This window comes from Pholis gunnellus (assembly GCF_910591455.1).
Source record: "Pholis gunnellus genome assembly, chromosome: 15".
NCBI lineage: Eukaryota > Metazoa > Chordata > Actinopteri > Perciformes > Pholidae > Pholis > Pholis gunnellus.
This window is the reverse complement of record NC_136542.1, coordinates 7,273,123-7,293,726: the sequence shown is the minus strand read 5'-3', so window position 1 is coordinate 7,293,726 and position 20,604 is coordinate 7,273,123.

The following is a 20,604-nucleotide window of genomic DNA, read 5'->3' as shown; positions in this document are numbered from 1 at the left end:
TTGGATGAAAGGATACAGAATTTATTTTTTTTGAATGCGAGACATAACAAAGGAAGGCCGACATACAGAAAGGACATTGTGGCAATGGATGCATTTTGGATTTCTTAATCAGCCAGACTTAATGAGGCCACAAGGACCTCTGCTTCCCGTTTTCTTTCATCGGACAAAGGCACAGAGGTTATTGTATTGATTTTTAAGTATTTCTCAGAGGAAATTTGAATGGCAAGAAAAACAATGGACACAAAACCACAGGACCTGAAGGCATTTTTTTTCGTCAAAAAAAAAAGACAGACAGACACTTCTTTCAACTATCGATTATTATCTTTTACGGAGGTACCTTTTTATGCTTTTATCTCCTACCAATAGTAGAGGCAGTTGTGAATATATTTATTCTTAGTTTTTGCGTGTTGAAGCTCTCCTGTAAGGGATCATGTTATATTAATGTATAGGATGATTCTGCATCTGGTTCAGCCTTCTTACCGCCGACCCACGAAATACAATAAAGGGTGCTACATAAAAACCTTGCGATGCAAGCTATGTGACAAAATGACACACACACACACACACACACACACACACACACACACATGCCCTGACCCCCATATCCACTCACTCTCTCCGTCTCCATTTCCTTAATAGTGCATGAAAGAAACAGCTCGAGGTGTGCTAAGCCTGTGAGCTTGTCCACGCAGCGTGTTGGAGAGACCAGATGAGAGTTGAGCCTGCAGGGTTCCGCACACACTAAAGAATGGAGATAGAAGTTAATAGTGTGGAATCTACCACATTAATGGTATAAAATCAATACGATCTATTTGTGAAATAAGGACATGTGGGGCTGGTGGCCCCGGGGACAAGGTCGTGAATTGCTCCATCTCTCTCCAGCTCTGTTTCTTTCTTAATGATTTTCTTTGTTTTTCTCTTTTCTTCCTTTTCCTTCTCACCTTTCTCTTCTTTCCTCTCTCTCCTCTACTTCCCCTTCCCTCTCTTTCTCTCGTTGCTCCGGCTGTCAGCTCAGCCTCCCAGGACAGACACAGAGAGAGGCTGTTCTATATGCTGCTCAACACACAGGTAGCTCGCACTGAAGTGTGTCTACGTATATGTGTGTGAGCGTATGTGTGTGTGTGTGTGTGTGGCTTTTTTTGTTTCTTTCTGCTTTGCTCTTTCCATCCTTCGGTGATGAGTACAGTTCTTCAGACGCCTCCTCACTCTCAGTGTTCAGAACTCTGTTGCACAGATAATCCCCCTGTGGGTGCGTTTGTGTGTGCACAAGCGGGACTGTGTGTGTGTGTGTGTGTGTGTATTCAGAGGGGTGTGCCTTTGTTTGTAGGTGTGTGCGCCTGTTTAAGAAAGTGTGTGAAGCAGGGTGTTGTGCAGCTAGTTGAGTGTCTGTCGCCGTGTGCGTGGTGAAGAGAGGAAGTGCGGCGCCACAGCCTCGGTCCAGCCTTAATCCTCTAAGCTGTGTAGTTCACTCATGCCACATCAGTCCCATTGTGTCTACAGACAAAGAAGCCCAGTTAAAACTAAATGCCAGTTAAAGCAACAAACGACTAATTATAGCATCATTCTCTCCGTCCTATTCTCTCACTCTTCGTCGCTTTTTAACGCTTCCTTCTCACTTCCTTCGCCGAGTGAACGCCTAATTTTTGAACACTTTCTGGTTCTGGATTCGTTCCAGCTGTGCGTGTGCATATGTATTCTTGCTCTAGTGTTTCCCTGTATGCGCGTGTATGCATCTGTGTATGTGTGTTTGACTATCTGACAGCTTTGCCATGGTTCATGTGTTTGGGTCCTGTCAGAGCTGTCCTGTCACTGTGTGAAAAAAATCATTCATTTCCCAGAGTCGAGGATGAAAGAGTCTTTAGACTTCAAACGCCTGTGGGCCTCTGTGGCTTAGATTGCCTCTCGCTCTTCCTCCACTGCCGTGTCATTTATTCCTTTAAAAAGAAAAAAAAAGAAAACAGTGCGGCTGTGGCATCGGTTAAGTAGCGATGGCACAGACATCGCGAGGAGCTGGACAATTAGCCTGATTAAAACACTGTCATTTCGCATAATAGATTTAGCCTGAGTTGCGATAGGCGGATCTTTTCTGAGTGAGCTTATGTGTGTTTGTGTTTGTGTTTGTGTGTGGGTCTGTGTGTGTGTGTGTGAAGGCATGAAACCATATTCTTCCCCGCAAAGACATGTGGCGTATTAAATATGCACAGTTGGGCATAGTTTGATGTCAGTGAAAAGAGATCTATTTAAAAGTCATGGTGCATAGCTGCAGAAGCTTTGGTGTTTGGGCATGACAAATAGTTGTGGAGCTGGTCATCGCTCACAAACACACTCTCTCTCTCTCTCTCTCTCTCACACACACACATCACTGTATCGGTGCTGCAAATGTGCACACACGTTCATCATACAAATTTTAATATGCACATAAACTGCACCTACAAGCGCACATGCAAACACAGCATCTGCTGCAGCGCCGCGATGTTGTTTGGTTGCTCTGCATTGCAGTAATCGGCTCCACTCTTCTCCTCTGCTCTCACCCACAGACAATCACTGGCTCTCAATGGACAACATCAGCAAGGGAAATATCTACAAAGAGAGCGAGAGACAGAGTGAGAGTAAAAGAGAGAGAGAGAGAGAGAGTGACTGAGAAGGGAGGGTAGGGAGGATGCTGGAAGGGAAAGGATGATGAGAAAGTAGGGAGGGAAAGAGGGACTAAAGAGGACAGAGGGAGATTTGAGGGAGGATGGGAGGAGATGAAAAGAAGGGGAGAAAGATCAGCGAGCGGGTGTTTCCAGGCTTAAGGCTGCTGGAGGACTTGTTAATTTGTGCGCGAGAGGAGAGTTACAGTAGGTAGTGAGACGCAGAGAGAGGATGTACTTACAGTATGTGTGTGAAGCAGACACAGAGACTGTATTTGACATTGTGAATCCACACATTTCTGTCCGCCTTTGCTTTGTGTCTGCTCTCCGGCACGCGACGCCACCCACATGATCTCTGCAAAGACTTCGAGCTCAATTACTTGTCTGCCAAACAGTTACGTTCAGAAGAGGAAGATTTCCGTGCCTCCCAGTGTAACTTGACAATACTTATTTACATGGTTGTGAAGCAAAATGGCGGATTATTCGACGTGTTGGCTAGGTGTTATTATGGTAAGCTGATATGTGTCTGTTACGGTGTCATTCTGCTGTTGCAGTAAGCTGGTGGGGAGACATTAAGATGGCAGGGACCGGGCCTGGTTGACGTTGAAAGCGTCACATGAGCTTTACAGGCCTTGTGCTGCGGTTTCTTTAAAGCGAGTATGAGGTTTTATATCTTTGTGCACATTCATGCGAGTTTTATGGTTTGTGTGTGAAAGATCAGGAACAGAATAAGGAGAATATGTAGGGAACCAGGGAGTTTCATTTTTTTTTTCTTCAGATTTTCACTGAAAAATACTCTTTGAAAGAAGTAGTTGCTTTGAACAGATTTTCACTGGATTTTAAGCCCTCCAAAGACAGTGTTGAGTTTCCTGCTGCAAGAAGAGATGCTCAGCTCCTGCAGCATTCAGAAGAAGAGAGAATGGGGGGAAAAGTAGATGACTTGCTGATCATGCATTCATGAGAGTAATAAAAAACAAAAAATGGTTAAACTACAGATGTATTTTTGCTACATATCTATTTTCAAAATCAGATTTTCTCTCAGATATTGCTATTATAGATTTTCTTTCATCCAATTTTCCGCTTTTCTAATATTTACTAAATCAGACTCATTCGCTGGCCTGAGAGCTATACAACAACAAACGACCACAAAGCCTCAGGACCAGTGTCTCTCTGAACCAACTATAAGATAGAGTTGATGGCGCCATAACTTCTGATTTGTGAATGTGTCTTCCTGCTTGTTTCCTCCCCTGTCAGGAGCGAGCCAGGAGCAGAGGATTAGAGCCTACCTCAGCACTGGAATGCCTGGTGGCTGGTACTGCGCAGCTCCCATCATCTCCTAAATACCCCAGCTGGTGGTTTTAGTATTGAGAGGCAGTGGGCCACACAACTGTCGACTTTGCACTTCATTTATGATAAACTTAAGTCGGCCTTAATCTCCGCCCGTCGCCGTGTGTTGAACCAGTGTTTGGAACAACATGTTTATCTGGCGCGGAAGGCGAGTGGAGTGGGAGCCAGGGGAAAGGCGCCCGTTCACAGAGATAAACCAGAATATCTTCTCTCCCTCCAAGTGCCGGTCTGAAAACTGGGAGTGCAATTGTGTTTATGTGTCTGGGTGTAGGGGCGTAACAGTGATTTATGGGTCCTGTGCAGAGAGGGAAATTCTGGAACCTTTTTTTTTTACTTTTTCCATCACCAGAGCGATGGCATCACACATCTAAATCCACCGTAAAGTTCACACTTTTTGATTTACCGATCAGTTCTAAGATCTTGGGTTTTGGGTGCGACATGTATAGGGTACCCTGACTGAAAACAATGACATAAATCTTGTGATATTTTAATACATAACCCTGCGTATAATAGGAATATCATTTGTTACTAATCTACATTTGTGAAGTTTATCATTTTTATTTAATCATAGAGGTGCCTTGAAATTTGGCCAAAGCCCAAACACACATTTTAATGAGTCAAAAGTAAACATTTTCAAGGTTTCTTTATCTTTATAGTACACCATAGAGTAGCAGACAGGAAACTGTAGGCAGAGAGACAGGGAGATAACATGCAGCAAGGGTCTCAATGCAGACCGATTCAAACCAACATCTAAGCCGCTGAGATGCCCCAAAGCCAATATTTACAGAAACTGTCTCACTCACTTTCTTATATATACACACACACACAGAGACGCAGAGACCTTAGATAAACTGGTGACAGACTTAAAATGCATTCAGTGCAACAGTGCATTTGAAATTGTTGTTTCGTCTGCTGCTATTCTCGACCCTATCCATCATAATGTAGTAACAAGTAAATTGCCTGAAAATATTGACATTGACTGGAGTACAGCAGCTCTCACCAGACATTAGTTAGCGAACCAGCACACTCGCACACAATCTTTCAAGCTGCACCAATCAATATGTTTGTATTAACAACTGGTCAAATGACTTCATGTAATTGGAAAGAAATATCACCCAAGTGTGCAGTTCCCCTCAGCGCTGCAAGGCTTTCGGCTCATTGTTTTGGTTTAATGACACGCAATTTTGCTGTTTTTGATTCCCTCTCGCGACTCTCATCAGCGTGCAGCGGCAACAAGCGGCTGTTTTTAGTGGGAAAAGCTCTGATGAACTCACCGTGCACTACCTGCCCTCCCAACTGCAGACAGAACAAGTTAGCAACAAGCTGACAATCTTAGTGGAGCATTTATCAGCTGAAGATCCAGATATTTCCCTCAGGAGTTTGTAGAGGCGAGACTAAAAGTAGACTGAAGACATTCGTCGGAAGGCCAGAAACACGACTCTAAATGAATGTCTGTTTGTGTCTGTTGGATGTGTAAATAAGCAACTATTTGTCATATACACTTTATAAGGTTGATACAATGTCAGTATAAACAGGAAGCCGATCCAGGCACCAAGGAAATATTAAAAAGCCTTTAGTGGAAACATTTTGACAAAATGTTTGTTAAATGCCCTGACGACGACTTACATCTGTCAAAACATGTTGGCTCTGATTTAGCCACTGTAATAAAGGCTTTTGAATATTTACTTCTTCGTTGGTCTTACATTTTTGGAGTGCCTGGATTAACTTCCTGTTCATCCTGATTTTTTCCCCCTGTTTTCTAACAGCACGCGACACCTTTTGATCTAAGGTTGTACACGTGAGCAACCAGTTATGTCTCTCTGATCAAATTACTTTGTTGTATTCACAGCTTGTTCCACTGCCCCCAAGTGGCCAACAATCATTCAATACTGCTTTAAACCTCACTGATAAACCAGATCTTAATACAATGATAATGATAGACAGGCCAACACTTGTTTAGTAAATCAAATCATGAGTCACCCTTGACTTGAGAATGATGTGATGAAAAAATCCAAGGTTAATGGCATTATCCAAGCAAGTTCTCTCTTTTCTATTTTATTTGTGTGTGTGTGTGTGTGTGTGTGTGTGTGTGTGTGTGTGTGTGTGTGTGTGTGTGTGTGTGTGTGTGTGTGTGTGTGTGTGTGTGTGTATGTGTATGTGTGTGCAGGAACAAAATCATCAGTATGCATTGTACACATTGTACAATTTCAACTTTAACACATTTTGGAGTAATAATTAACATTATCATTTAATGCTCGATAGTAATATGTGTTATGCCCGTACTTGACCTAAACCTGCAGGGAATTGTTTCCTATCTCCACTTTTGAAGCCAAGGTTTGTAATATTGGTGCAGTGGACTGCATTCAATTTTACAGATATTAAAAACATTGTGTTCACCCCTTTTACTCTTAACAGTTAGTTTTCAAAATCTGTCTCAGTCAAGATATTTTTTTAGGCAGTTTACCAAAAGAAATCGTGTCTGATTTCATCCCTGCTGGCTTACTTTGTCGTATTTCTACGGTTTACCTCACGATCAGCATGACGAATGGTAAAATAGCTTCCGCGGTGACAACTTTCCAGAGTTTTAAATCCTGTCTGTGCGTATTACAAACCGTTATGCAATGTTTTGGTGTATTGTGAGTTTTGTTTGTTTGTCGTTTTGAAGATTTCCACCAATCCATGTTTCAAAAAACCAGAGCAGTGTGAAATAGAAGTGTAAAATCTTCATAAATATCCACTTGGGGATGACAGAAGTCATTTTAGTTCAGACGGTTTAGGAGCCATGGCTCATCCTGTGGAGCTGCTGTTTGCATGAATGCGGGCATAAAAAAAAGGCGCCTGTGTGTGTGTGTGTTTGTTTTTACTGAATGAGAGCCGGTTGGTACGTGCACGTGCCAGTCCTCCAGCCGTGGAATGACTCAGATCTGCTCTCAAGACTGCATACCTCTCTCCAACGGGGGACTCGTAAAAGAAAGCCCTACATGAAATCCATTATGCTTAATTCCCCAAATCCATAATACCCTCAGAGGTCTTAATCTCCATCCCATTCTTATATAAATTAGCTTCCTCGTCTCTGGCAGACAGAGCTCAGACCTCTCTGCTCTGAGTTGGGGAGGATCACTGCGACTACAAGGAACAGCCAATGATCGCTTCTTCGGCTGCAGCACTTTGAAGGAACAGTTTGACATTTTGGGGAATGGGCTTATTCGCTTTCTGGTGGAAAGTTAGATGAGATTGATACCACTCGTTGAATATAAGGTTTGCTTAGCTTAGCACAACGACTGGAAATGGGGAATCAGCTAGCTTGGCTTTGTCCAACGTTAACACAATTATCCCTAAATTATGGCAAACTGGCAGCATAAAAGTATGCCGAATTAGCTATTAGCAGTTCTACAATGCACTGACATTTATCATAACTTGGATACTGAAGAAATCTTAAAAACATGATCAGGATGTTAAAGCGGATGTCAGAGATAATGATATCCCCGGGAAGTCAAAGTCAAAGTGAATCTAAGAATGTGTGCATCTTGTCTGTGTGTTAAGATTTGACTGAGTTATGATTGGGTGCTATTTTTGACTCAAATTGCAGCAATCAGGCGCTAAGGGGGGGTTTCAAAGTATCTCAATTGCCTCCATGACCTGCGTATCACAGACGCTGCTGCAGCTCCAACTGTTGATTGTTTTGATAAGCGGGCCAAACGATCTAACTTCCTGTTTTTTTCCTATGGAATACCAGCATGCACCTGTCCCTGTCACCTTCTCCACCTCTAGCCTCACATCTCTCCCACGCCCATCTGGCGAGGCATTCCTCACAGTTTGAACCTTTGGAGTGGCAAACGATTAAACGTAAAAGATATTACAAGTTATTTAGTTGGTTTAGAGGTCCTGTGGTTGGACAGAACCGGGCTAGCTGTTCCCCCTTGTTTCCAGTCTTTGTGCAAAGCTAAGCTAAATGGCTACAGCTTCAAATCCACCGCACAGATATGAGAACGTTATCATCTTCTCATCTCAACTCTCTGCCAAATAAACATTTTAACTGAAATGTCTAACTTTTGCTTAGGTGGTGCCAACATCTGACGGGTGCCGCTGTCCACCAGGAAACACAATGTTATTTTGAGGGCACGGGAGAGAAAGTAACGCTTTTTTTATTTTTATTTTTGTCAGGCTCAGATGTTTTGTTGGCCTCCAGTTTCCTTTTTGTTTGGGGCATCTGTCAGTGGCTGTTTTCTCGAAAGTGGTTCTGGGACGAGGATGAGTGAAGCATCCCAGTGTGTGTGTGTGTGTGTGTGTGCGTGTGCGTGAGTGTGCGTGATGCTGGATAACCGGGGGCGATGCACCACAGTTTCGAACCAGGAAATAAAAACAACATTCCAAAGAGAATAATGCAGCAGGAGGAGGAACCTAGTTCTACCGAGGTCCCCTGGCATTGCTCGCTAGCTAGTGTGTGTTTGTGTGTCTGTGGTGTCTCTACCAGCTTTTGTGCATCTCTGTGTGTGCTGGTTATGTACACATGCTTTTCCTCCAGCACAAGAATGAATCACACACAGACACACACAGACACACACACACACACATACACACACCACACAGACACACAGAGTCACATAATTAGTGCTGGGTTCCCACAGCGGCATATTCCAAAGATTATTCTCCACATTTCCAAAGAACACAATGTTTTGCTTCTCTCTTGCGCGACATTAATCAGGGGGAAAGACTTTTACTGTTTTTCAGCACTTTTTTTTTACCCCGCTTTCTCCCTCTTTATGTATTCTCCCTTACTCTATTACCACTCCCTCTCCTCTTAATTGCTCCTACTTTCAAATATCTCCCTCTGTAATTACCCCCCGCCCCCCCCCCATCTCCCTCCCCCTCTTTTTTATTATTTCTGCCTCCCTCGCCGTCTTTCCTTCGTTACTTCTTATTTAATCTCACTTCGTCTTTACATGCCCCCCTCCTCACTCCATCCCCTTTTCCTTTCTCTCTCCTCTGTCTGTCTCTGTTAAATGGGAGCAGTGACCCCATTACGGAGCACTGGTGCTGCGGAGCGGAGGAGAAAGAGGAGGAGAAGGAAGGAGGAGCAGGAGGAGGAGAGGATGGGAGGATGGATTGCGTTCTGTGTGTTTGAATGGGATGATTAATGAGCGACGCCTACAGAGAGTGTTATCCCTGCTCCGGACCAGCAGGGACACCACTGGGTCACCTCTGGTCACACACACACATACACATACACACACACACATACACACACGCTGCTCAGATACGCACCGACACAGTGCACACAAAGGGTTTTAAGCTCTGCAAACACACTGTGAAGCATACATACACACACACACCTCACACACCCGTCACTGCTGACATTATCATTAACAATGGTGGGACAAAGGGATCGGGGGCTACACTAGCAAACACAACCCAGCGACTGGAAGTGTTCACAGTTCATGAGCTGAGTGTTACACGACCCACTGCTGCTGCTGCTGCTGCTTCCAAATTTCGTCCTCAGGCAACTCTTTCCTGCCAATTCACTTGCAAATAATGTGACTGATGAATTAATTTGATGACTTGATTGAATCCTGAATATTAAAATCTTGATATTGAATGTCCTCTCTGTCAGTATCTTAATCACCAGGCATAGTGCTGCAACAAACTATAATTTTCAGTATTGATGAATCTGTTAATTATGTTTCGATTAAAAGAGTCATTACTTAGTCCAGTGGTCCAGTCGTGACCCTCTTTGGAGGCTCAAATCCAATTCCAGGGTGCTAATTTGAGAATTAAGCATTCATATTGTGGTATTAAAAACCTGAAAGTTAAACATGATTTGTATTGAAATATCAACATGAACTGCATGTTTCTTTTCAGTTTTTACATAATTTTTGGTTGCACTATTTACAAATGTTAAAGGTGCTTTAATCAAAATTCAGACTATTAATATAGCAGCAAACAGCTATTTGCTATAGAAATAGTGGAGTAATGGCGTCATGAGCAGAGAATGAAGTCACACTCCCTCTGTGTTTGTTGCAATACTAGCTTCTCTGCGCGTTGTTTGCGTAGACGGCCTGACAGTGAATGTTAGTGCATGTGAGTCCCAGTGTGTGTGCCCCATCGGCTATGGCTCATTGCGCTGCTCTGCACTCTTAAAAGGCAGTTACAGCTGTTGACGCCGTCCAGACCCACGCCTTCACGGTTGTTGGCACTGTGCTGTTAGCATTGTTAGCTTCTAGCCGCTGGCTCAGCTGTCGCCATGTTGAGAGCCGTGTGGAGGCAATCCCTAAGTCATAGATACGCTCTGAATTTGGAATTTAAACTTGATGCAGCTTTTATAAAGCATCTCACGGTATTTTCATTGAATTGGCATAACTGAGTTGTAATGTCTCTGGAGCTGAAAGGATTACTTGACTAATCGATAAGTCGTTCGATAGAAACTTAATTGGCCACAACTTATGATAATTGGTTAATCTTTTGTCATTGATGGACCAACTTTTCTTTTCTTAAAAAATGATCCAACGAACTGTCGCCATTAAAATTCATGAGGGCCTAAATGGCGGTTTAATTTTCTTGTGTTGTTTTGACAGGCCAGTTTCTTCTCATACTGTGCCTCAAACGTCTCTGCTGTTATGTGATGAGCCTCACCTGCTTTTTTTATTTTCTCACTAGTTAAGAATCTTTCCATCTTGTACTTTACGTGTTGTATTACTGTCTAGAGACACTTGCTAACCTGGATACTGATTGCTTTGCTGGCGTGGAAGCACGTTGTTGGTTTATCGACGTGACAGAAGAGATTCATCCACTCAGATCCACTTTGTGTAGGTTTCAGAACCACTACTGTAGTTTAGTCTATAAAAAGATCACAAAATATTGTTCCAATTTTCCAGAGCCTATGCTGACATCTTCAAACTGCTTGTTTTGTCCGACAAACTGTTGAAAACCAAAAGATATTTCATTTACAATCATATACAACCAAGAACATCTGAAAATACTCACACTTCAGAAGCTGAAACCAACAATTATTTTTGCCTTTTTTACCTTTAAACGACTAAAACGATTAATTGATTATCAAAATTGTTTAATTGCAGATTAACTAGTTATTTAAGCACTTGAAAATATAATTATATACATAAAATGATATGTCTTGATTACAGTGTTTTTCTGACAAGAAAAGAGGAATTAGAGTGACACCGTGGGTGTTTCTAGAAGGTGTAAAACCTCTGTTTGAGAATGCTATTTGGAGTCTGCTGTGTTTGGCCTCATTTTTATTTTCCTCTTTCATTCCGTCACTCCACAGGACACTCTTCTTCTGCCTCTTCCCCACTGCTTCTCCCTCTATAGAAACAGCTCGCGTATACTTCAGCCACATGTGGACAGTTGATGGCAAAATGAATTCCACTCATTCCCACGATGATGAGAGACGATGGGAGACCGGGTTACTGCTGATGTTGACTGCAGTAGTTGAAGATGCAGCGGTAAATCATTTCAAAATGTATTAAGCCACCCAGATCAGAACCAAATGCTGCACCGGCCGCTCTTTTGCATTTTTTCAAGCTCGACAAAACTTTTTATGACAGTGAATTTGCAATTATAAGTAAGATTACCCTGCGACTTCGAAAGAGGTTATACGGCTGTAGACACTCAATTGTTGAATCTCATAAATTTGCCGCAAACTACCCAAAAACCGGCACAGCTGAGCAGACTCAGCAGAGCAGAATGTGCTGCCCTGTTCAACTCAGACCGACCCAGGAGGGATTTTTTTAAATGTTGCGATGTAAATGCAGCAGTGGCACGTTCACAGCTCTGCCGAGTCTGTGACTTCCCTTATTCAAATAATGGGCTGGCTATAGAACAACACACACAGTTCTAATGTGAGAGTTGGTACTTTCAGAAGCTTCTATTGCTCTGCTTCCAAGATCTCCCAGTTTTACCTGTTCAACCTCTATTTCTCTTCTCTCGATTATTGCTGCATCACACCTGACTGCCCTCGGGCTCTCTTTCTCCTTCTCTCATTCCAGCCTCATAGAAACACTGAACCGTACCCTCTCTTTCTCCCTCCGTCCAGCTGCCTCCCTCTCGTCTAAAGGAGCGCACTTCAAGCCATTCTCTTTCGCCTCAAGATCAAACAGTGTATCAAAAAAAAGAAACGCCAAATTGGACACCGAGCACCTGTTTACACTTGATCTTGTGGGGTGAGCTCAGTCCAACCGCACCTGACAGGACTTTCATTTTCTTTATCTGACTGGGAAAATCCACTTAGCTGCGCAACTTCTGGTTTCCTTCAGTGTCCTTGGCTCAGTTTCCAGAAAGCATCTTAGTATTGCATTTCATCTCTCGCTCCACGGTCTGAACGTTTTTACGCACAGAAGTGCAGATAATATTCAGTTTGAAGTGATGTGACGTTTCCCTTTGAGCGACAATTTCACTTCTGTTTTGGGATAACTCCATACAGTTTTTACCTGTCGATAATAAGTCACCTTTCATAGGCTGACTCATTAGAAAGTTGAACCAACATATATACAGTATATGATAATAATATATATATACTATATATACAGCTCGGTGATATTAAGCAACTGTCTCCGTGCAATAGCTCAGTATAGAAACAGGTTTGAGACAAGCTTGTATGGGTAAAACTACACATTTAATCCTGGTCAGAAAAAGTCATAACCAGGCAGGCAGACCAAAACAGCTGGGACCAGTGGGAACAGGTGTGCAGGTATGCGAGGGAGGTCAGGTGATGAGGAACGGTGTGAATGAGGTTACTGCAGAGCAGGAGGGAGAGTCTGGATCTGAAATTATAGGAGAGATAATATGTGGCTGGGAAAACAGAGCAGACAACCGAATGTGTGACTAGAAGCTGGCTGATCTTGTGAGAACAAATCACGACCTGTCAAAGGTACAACATTTGAACAAAGTTAATTAGCGGCTAACACAACGTTACATGAAGGAAAGCGTGAGACCTTTTATCGCCCCTGGGGGAATTCGCTTTGCTCAAAGAGCATGAAAGAATTTTCAAAAAGAAATTCGACAACCACTCATGACTAATGACAGCACATAATATAACATTAAACGTCATACAAACATCAAAAACAAAAATAACTGATGTGGCGTTTGCTCAAGGCAAAGGTAACCTTAACCGCTGAAAGCATCGACCTGTCTTAATGTGTTCTTTCAGAAGCCTTTCAAAGTCAAATGTAATCTTTTTTCCCATGTTCTGTACATAACCCCTTCTTTCTCTAATGCTTTAGGTCTTTGAAGTCCCTGAATGCTAGGGTTATAAGTTATATAAATCCAGCGGAAGCCGCTCTGAGGCCGACAAAGCTTGTTGGGTTTTGATTCAGCGTCAAACGCCTGTGGCTTGTAGCCGTAAACAGTGATGTATTACAGAGTTGGGGAAGGTTTTAAAGAAATAAACTTTGATCTGATGGAAGCTTAACCAATATTTGAAAGACTCTTATTAATAATAAGGAAAATTTGCAGTAAAGACATGTATTTGCTATCAATATCTGTGTCTCGTAAAACACGTTTGAGTAGTGTAGTATTGAGACATCCACCTCATATACTACACACTAAGTTATCTTTCTACTAAAGCATATCCTGGGTTGTTATAAAATTCGGAATCATCCAAAGACCTTTGCAAGGTTTTTTTTTACATTCTAATTGTTGCCTCCACCAAGGCCAGATATCTTAAAAACATTATGAAACATTTTAGACAGCCTTGGGTAGAGAAACAACCGTTCATTTTGGCGGTAATCCAAATCAAATATTTCCACAATGAAATGTTTCTCTTCTGTAAAAACTAAGACCATTAGAGATGAGACTTGAATGCTAAGATGACGATTGCAGGATGAGTAGAAAATGTAATCCACTGTGCCCCACTAGTTTTCAGTACTCAAGACCAGCCGTGTGGTTTTAGGGACGGCAATGTTGGTCCTCCACTCTGGTCCATGCTGATTACTCAACAACTATTGGATGAATCGCTTTAAAATGTTGTAAAGATATCCATGATCCCCGGAGGTTAACGCCTACCGACCCATGATACGTCTAAACTAATGCTAGCATTTAGAGCAAAGCACCGCTTTACTAACAGAGCTGCTGGAGTGGCATGAAATCCTGGATGATAATCATAAATGCATCTGTTGAACTGCCTCTCATGCCACACTGGCAAGGCTAGAAGCGGTCACTTTAAAATGTTCCTTTGTAGCAGTGATACTTCGAGGCAGGCGATAAATGTGAAAGTCAGTTTTTTTTGTTTTAGTTTCGCTGCACAATCTCCCTGCTCCCTCACGTTGCACGGCAGTTTGAACTGTAGTTGAGGTTGATGCAGGCAGCAGGCGGACGCCGTTTGGAGCTGTGGCTCGGAGGTGGAAAGAGATGAGGGTCGGCCCCTGAACCTCTTTAACCCTCTGTTTGTTTTGTTATATTCCCTAAGTCAGTGTTAACAGTTCGTAGTCTGGTAAGATCAAACACTATGAGCTGTGGGAACAGCACCTATAAAAAGTGTCTGTTTATACTACAGCAAAAATGTCTGTTTGTATTATATCTTACAAGTCGGCGTGGCTCCCAAAAGGCAGCGAGAAGTCTGTCCCTCGACTGCATTGCTAAAGAGAACAAGCACCATTATAACTGTAAATATTAAATTATCATACCTTTCAGAATACTATGCGTTCATGTTTTATTGAAGGCGAGAGCTGCTTGCAGCTTACGTTTGACTAATCCTCACTACAGTGCATAGTAGAAATTCATAAATATAAATATTTGGAACCAAATAAAATACATTTAGATAATATATTTCTATATTGTCTTATTATAAAACTATTAACAATGGTGTAGCAGGAATTCATAAAAGAAATTGACTTAAAAGCGCTGGTATTTCTCTTCCCTACTAACAGGACGTTTTTAACCCTTCCATATTTAGTTTTCCACTTTTGTTTCTTTTTCTGTAGCTTCAAGGTTGTTAGAACCATATTATGCCACTAACAATATCAAGTTTGAAGCAGGCAGGTGGACCCAAATGCAGACAAGACAGCCAGACTGGTGCAGTTCAATGATTTATTACATAAAAGGCTTGCAGGCAATCAGTCCAAAGGCAGGCAGGAGCAGCAGGCAGGTTACAGGTGAACAAAACTCCACGCGACAACAAAGACAAACTGATAAAGGACAACGGGAGCGCGGAGACTAAATACACGAGGAAAGGAGGGAGATAACGAGAGACAGGTGACAGCAGGGCGGGGCAGACAATCACACAGACGGGAAACAAAGAAAGGCAGGAAGTAAAACAAGTCAAGACACAAGACGAGAGGACGTTCAAACTAAAACAGGAAACAAACCATCGGATCATGATTATTTACAGTATTTTGTATCAGGTTGTTCCAAATCCTCAATATTTTCAAATTCAAGGGTTATTTATATGTCTCCTTTATTTAGCCAATCAATCATTTTGCGCTGCAGCCCAATATGTTTGGTATCTTTCGAAACTTTGGGAACCCCCCCCCACCTGATTTCAAAGTAACTATGGAGCAGTATTTTTTTTTTAATTTTAATTTTAGCAGTATTCTTTGATTAATTTAATTTGCACAGTATATATATGGCATAGTCATATCCCTGCATAAGGATTTTTTTTTTTTTTTTTTATCTTGTTCTCTATGCCTTTATGGTTTGAAGTGCCATCTAAATAAAATGTGTGGTTATTATTACAATTGCAAAGTGCCTCACTGCCTGCAGGATGGTTCAGGATGAGCTTGTCTATAACTTAACAGCCTCTCAGGAGTTCCCACCCCTGCATTACCACCTCTAATTTAATAGCACTAGGATTTCCTCCATCCCGCTCCTTCATAAAATATTAGGTATTTTAATGACGGTCAGACACATAAATACATACACACGTGCACAAACGCATACAATCCCCCTCTCACTTACACACACAAACACAACTGTACGTACACTTTTAATGACAGCCGAGCGCTAGCATTCATTTTAATATTCATGGCTTTTACGTAACCTTTACGTAACTGTGGGACATGTGTACACTTTTCAACGTGCGTGTGCATGCTCCATGCACGTGTGTGTGTGTGTGTGTGTGTGTGTGTGTGTGCGTGTGTGTTTGTGTGTAGTTTAGGTCTTTTCTCTGTAGTTTTCCTCATTATAAGAAAGCTCTTTAATGTTTGTCTCCCAGTGGAGAGGGGAAGGGAGTGTGAAACTGTTATTGCAGAGAGAGAGTGAGGGAAAAATCTAAGGGAGACTGCAAAAGACAGACACTCCCGCTCATGCGGTATGATCTCTCAGATGATGACACCCATGTTTGCCTCGCCAGCATCTGCGCGGGCACCTACGCTCATGGGGCTCGTCTGCCTGTCTGTGTGACCTCAGCAATGTAGTTGCCGATGACGGGGAAAGAATGATTGGGGTGTTTTACTTAAGAGGATAATATGGATCAGAGTGGGAAGGAGAGGTAGAGGAGGTGGGGGGTGGGGGGTGACGGAGAGGGGTGGGGGGGGGGGGGTTTGAGATAAGAAGTAGATGTGTGGATGAGGGGAGAGAGGAGGGGGCAAAGAGCTACAAGACGGTGAATAAAGGTGGCTCAGGAGGGATGATGGCAGGCGAGGAAGAGGCAAAGTCTGCTCCCATCAATATCTGACTGTACATAACAGTGACTGGAGAGCCCTCAGGTTTGCGTGTGTGTGTGTGTGTGTGTGTGTGTGTGTGTGTTTGTGTTTGTGTGAGTGTGTGTGTGCAGGGCGTTGTATATGGTGTGTTTGTGTATGTGTGTGTCTGGGCATGCTCTGTTGGCCACTGATAACCCCATAGCAGAACTGTCACAGTCACGCTTTCACTCATAGCAGGGTGGGCATGCATGTGTGTGTGTGTGTGTCTGCATGTATGTGAGTATCTGAGTGTGTGCGTGTGCCCATCTGCCTCTCTCTGTCTGTCTGCCTTAGCGTCAGTTTGTTACTATATTCCCTGATACCTCTCCAGTATCAGAGGCCATGATTTAAAACGCCTCAGCGGCGACGTTGGGAGTTCACAGATCGGGGAAGAAACCAAGAGTACATCGCGCAGCTAACAGGAGCCTCGTGCCCATTACTCCTTTACAATAGCTGAGCAGCCAGCTGGAGTGCCAGGAGACGTCTTGGTGGGCTGTCGCTGGACCAAAACAGAGAAGAGAAGTTGGTAGTCGCTTCACTACTCGCTCAGAGCTGCTAAAAGTGGGTCCCCTACCTGGGCGGTGATTTCACCTGCTAGACGATGACAGGGACCAGATAACGGAGACATATCGCCTCTTATTTTCAGACAGGAAGCATTCTCCACTGATGAGTTTGATAACTCTAACACTAAACTATTTTTTTTTTTTTTAACCGCTACCAGCTGTGAGAGGTCCAATCATTTTTCTCCTTCCAGCCTGAGGGCAGATTTGACAGTTTTTTACACACACAAATATTAATAGCAATAAATATTGTATAGTTTTCCGTCTGCCATTTTAACTGATGATTAATGATTATTATTGTGTTTTGATGATATGATGGCATCAAGTTATCATTCTACAAGTCAATTAATTCTGAGCAACCTGTAGTTTAAAACAAAAATTGCCATCATCGTTTGATCTAATGTAGTGCATAAAAGTGGGACAAAGGTTTTCAGTGAAGCCAACTTGACGTTTTGAGGAGAACATTAAATCACACACAACTAAAATAAAGTCAAGGATGACACAAGAAAGTCAAGAACTTATTTATTTATTTACAATTTCAACCTCATGTTGGCCTGAGAGGCCAAGTCAGATACTCACCAACGTCAGTCCAATCAGGAGAGACAAGTCAGATAAAAAGAGAGAATTGTTTACTACAAACAGATGATGTGTGATGATGAGGTCTTCACAGAGTCTTTGGTGTTGGACTCTACGGGGAGATTTGTGGTCGAGGGGCGTGTGCCCTGAGCAGCAGCAAGATAAATCCCCCCGTGGAGGGATGGTGGTGGTGGCGGCTGATGGAATGAGTTGATGAGCTGATGAATCTGCAAAGACTGGGCGGTGATGGTGAGGTGGAGGGGTGCGTAACAGCAGCAGAAAGGTACTGAAGGCAGACAGACAATCATATATATAGGAGACCGGCTGATCTAAACTACGGGCTTTGGAATGCAAGTGTATAGTCTTCCTGACTGAACTTATGCTAGAGCTTCATTGAGGCTTATCCTCTGGGGATAATGGATGTCTGTACATCATTTCATGGTGATCCATCCGATAGTTGTGATCAAAGTGGTGGAGCAATCAACATTGACATCCTCAGAGCCACAACCCTAACGTGGCTTCTGAACACATTTACCCTCCTGTTTTCTTGCAATCTTGTGGGCCTTTAGTTCACTTGACAAAACTCTGAGATTTCATGAAGAGTGAACAACAATAAACTTTGCAAAACCATCCCAGTATCAGCAGTCAGTTTGCTCTGCTGAGCCGAACAAACCGCCCGTGTGACTTTCAGTCAGTTCTGGATGTATTGTATCAGCTTGTAGTATCGATCCTCTAAATTTAGGCGGCGTATTGATTAACTGCGCTGCTGCACTCACTTTTCATTCGGTTAGATGTGATGAGGGCACTTTCTGCAATAGCAACATGCAGAGTAAAGTTCGTACCCATGCTAGTGGCATGACTCCAGGGATCGGCCAGTCCCCCATTTTGAACTAAAGTAACTCAACAACTACTGGATTGATAACTATGATAGTTTTATTTCCAATTATTTGATAATTGGCTAATCCTAGCATGCTAATACACTAAACTGAGCCAAACATTATACCTGCAGAACATCAGCGTGTTAGCATTGTCATTGTGAGCATGTTCGCGTGCTGTTGTTTGCATTTACCAAAGCACTGCAGTGCCTAAATACAGACTCACAGAGCCGCTAGCATGGCTCTGGACTCTCAGTTGTATTGTATTATCTATTGTTGGGACATTTTGGTTTAAAGCAGTGGGTTTGCCATTGGTCTGTGGCCCCCATCACATTGAATTACCTCAAGTCTTTCTCTGTCTTCGCTGCAGCAAAACATGTCTGTCCTCCAGGGTTTCTGTCTGTGTGTATCTTCTTCTGTGTGTCAGGTCATTGGATATACTATAGCTGAATAAGATTGAAATTCATGTTAATTCTTTTTCTGTCAAAGTAAAGTGGACGTCATTGGAAATCGAGTGGATGTAAGTTGACTTTAAGCAGTTTCCTCTGCAAACAGCTAATAAATGGAGGAGATGCAGCCCCTGGAACTAATGATGGGGATGATTTGGATAACTTCAAGTATCAAAACATGTGGTCGCCCGAAGACATCACATTTTAGTTCAGTTGCAGACTCCGTTCCTTTGTCTTTAGTCGGAGGATATTATATATTAATTTCTATGCCTCTCCCAGACATGATGCTCATGTCTTGAGAAAAAACAAGGTCTTCAGTCCTCACATGACAAAACACAGATTGAGCTTGATGTTTCAGAGCTACCTGAATGTCATCTGTGATTTCAAATAGAAGACAAAGGCTGGTAGAGAATGGAAGAGTTTCCATACAACAAAAGTAATTGTTCTTTTTGTATCGTGAAATAGTCTTTTCTTATTTTAAGTACTTACTCATCAACCAAGTTTATCGATACAAAGACGGCATAATGAAGCATTGTGTCAGCTTGAGAAATCATTTTAATGCGCTGTCAGGTTTACAATAAAAATATAATTATGGTTTTGACAACACACAAAAGGAACAAAGCTGGAGAATGAGACTGCTTGCTGAGATTCACACTTTGCTTAAATTCTCTGTTTTCTATTACCTCTCGGATTAGTCGGTGATTGTCTTTTTTGTTTTTGTTTTTTTGTTTAAATTACTTCCAGGGTGCTGAAGAAACTCTACATGCTTCACAGTCCAGAACAAGAGGATTTGAGATATGTTCATGAAAGCTATTTTAACACTTCAGTTCATTTTCCTCGAGGACCAGCAGTGAAAATCGATCATAAGAGCTTCTAATGAGTCTCTTTTTCTAGGCTAAATGTGGTTTTTGTGTTTTAATGAATTTGTAGTTCAGGGAAAAGGTTTGTCAGATTTATTTGTCTCATATATGATCTCATTTAGTGTTCTTCTGAGGCTTCAGCCCTCAGTGTGTTTCCTGCTTTCGTGGGATTAGTGACACTGCTTTTCTCATGTTTTACAAATCATCTTCATTTCCTGTGTTCACAGGCCAGTCGACAAAGCATCCTAATGTTTGCAACAGTTCACTGATTACCAAGCAGCCTGACAGCCCCGGTGGCGGCAGCACAGCCGGACGAGTCCGTCGTGCTGCTCTGCTTCTGGTCTGAGCTCAGCAGGGCTGATTGTCGGGGAACGGCGAGACATTTTTCAGCCTCGATGGCTGCCAACTTACAAATAGCTCCCTGTAGTCCAAAACTGATGGAAGGTCAATTTGGTGGATCAGAAGGGCCCAACGGGAGCACGCCTGTGCCCCTATAATTTTGTGGGTTTGAATCTATTTCCTGACCTTTGCTGCAGTTTATCCTCTCTCTAACTCTATCTTCACTGCCTCAGCTCAGCTGTGCCTCTGTCTGTTGCACACCATATATAATGATACAGAAAGAACATGAAAAATCATGAAACTTTCATTTTAACTCGCAATAGTTAGAATTAG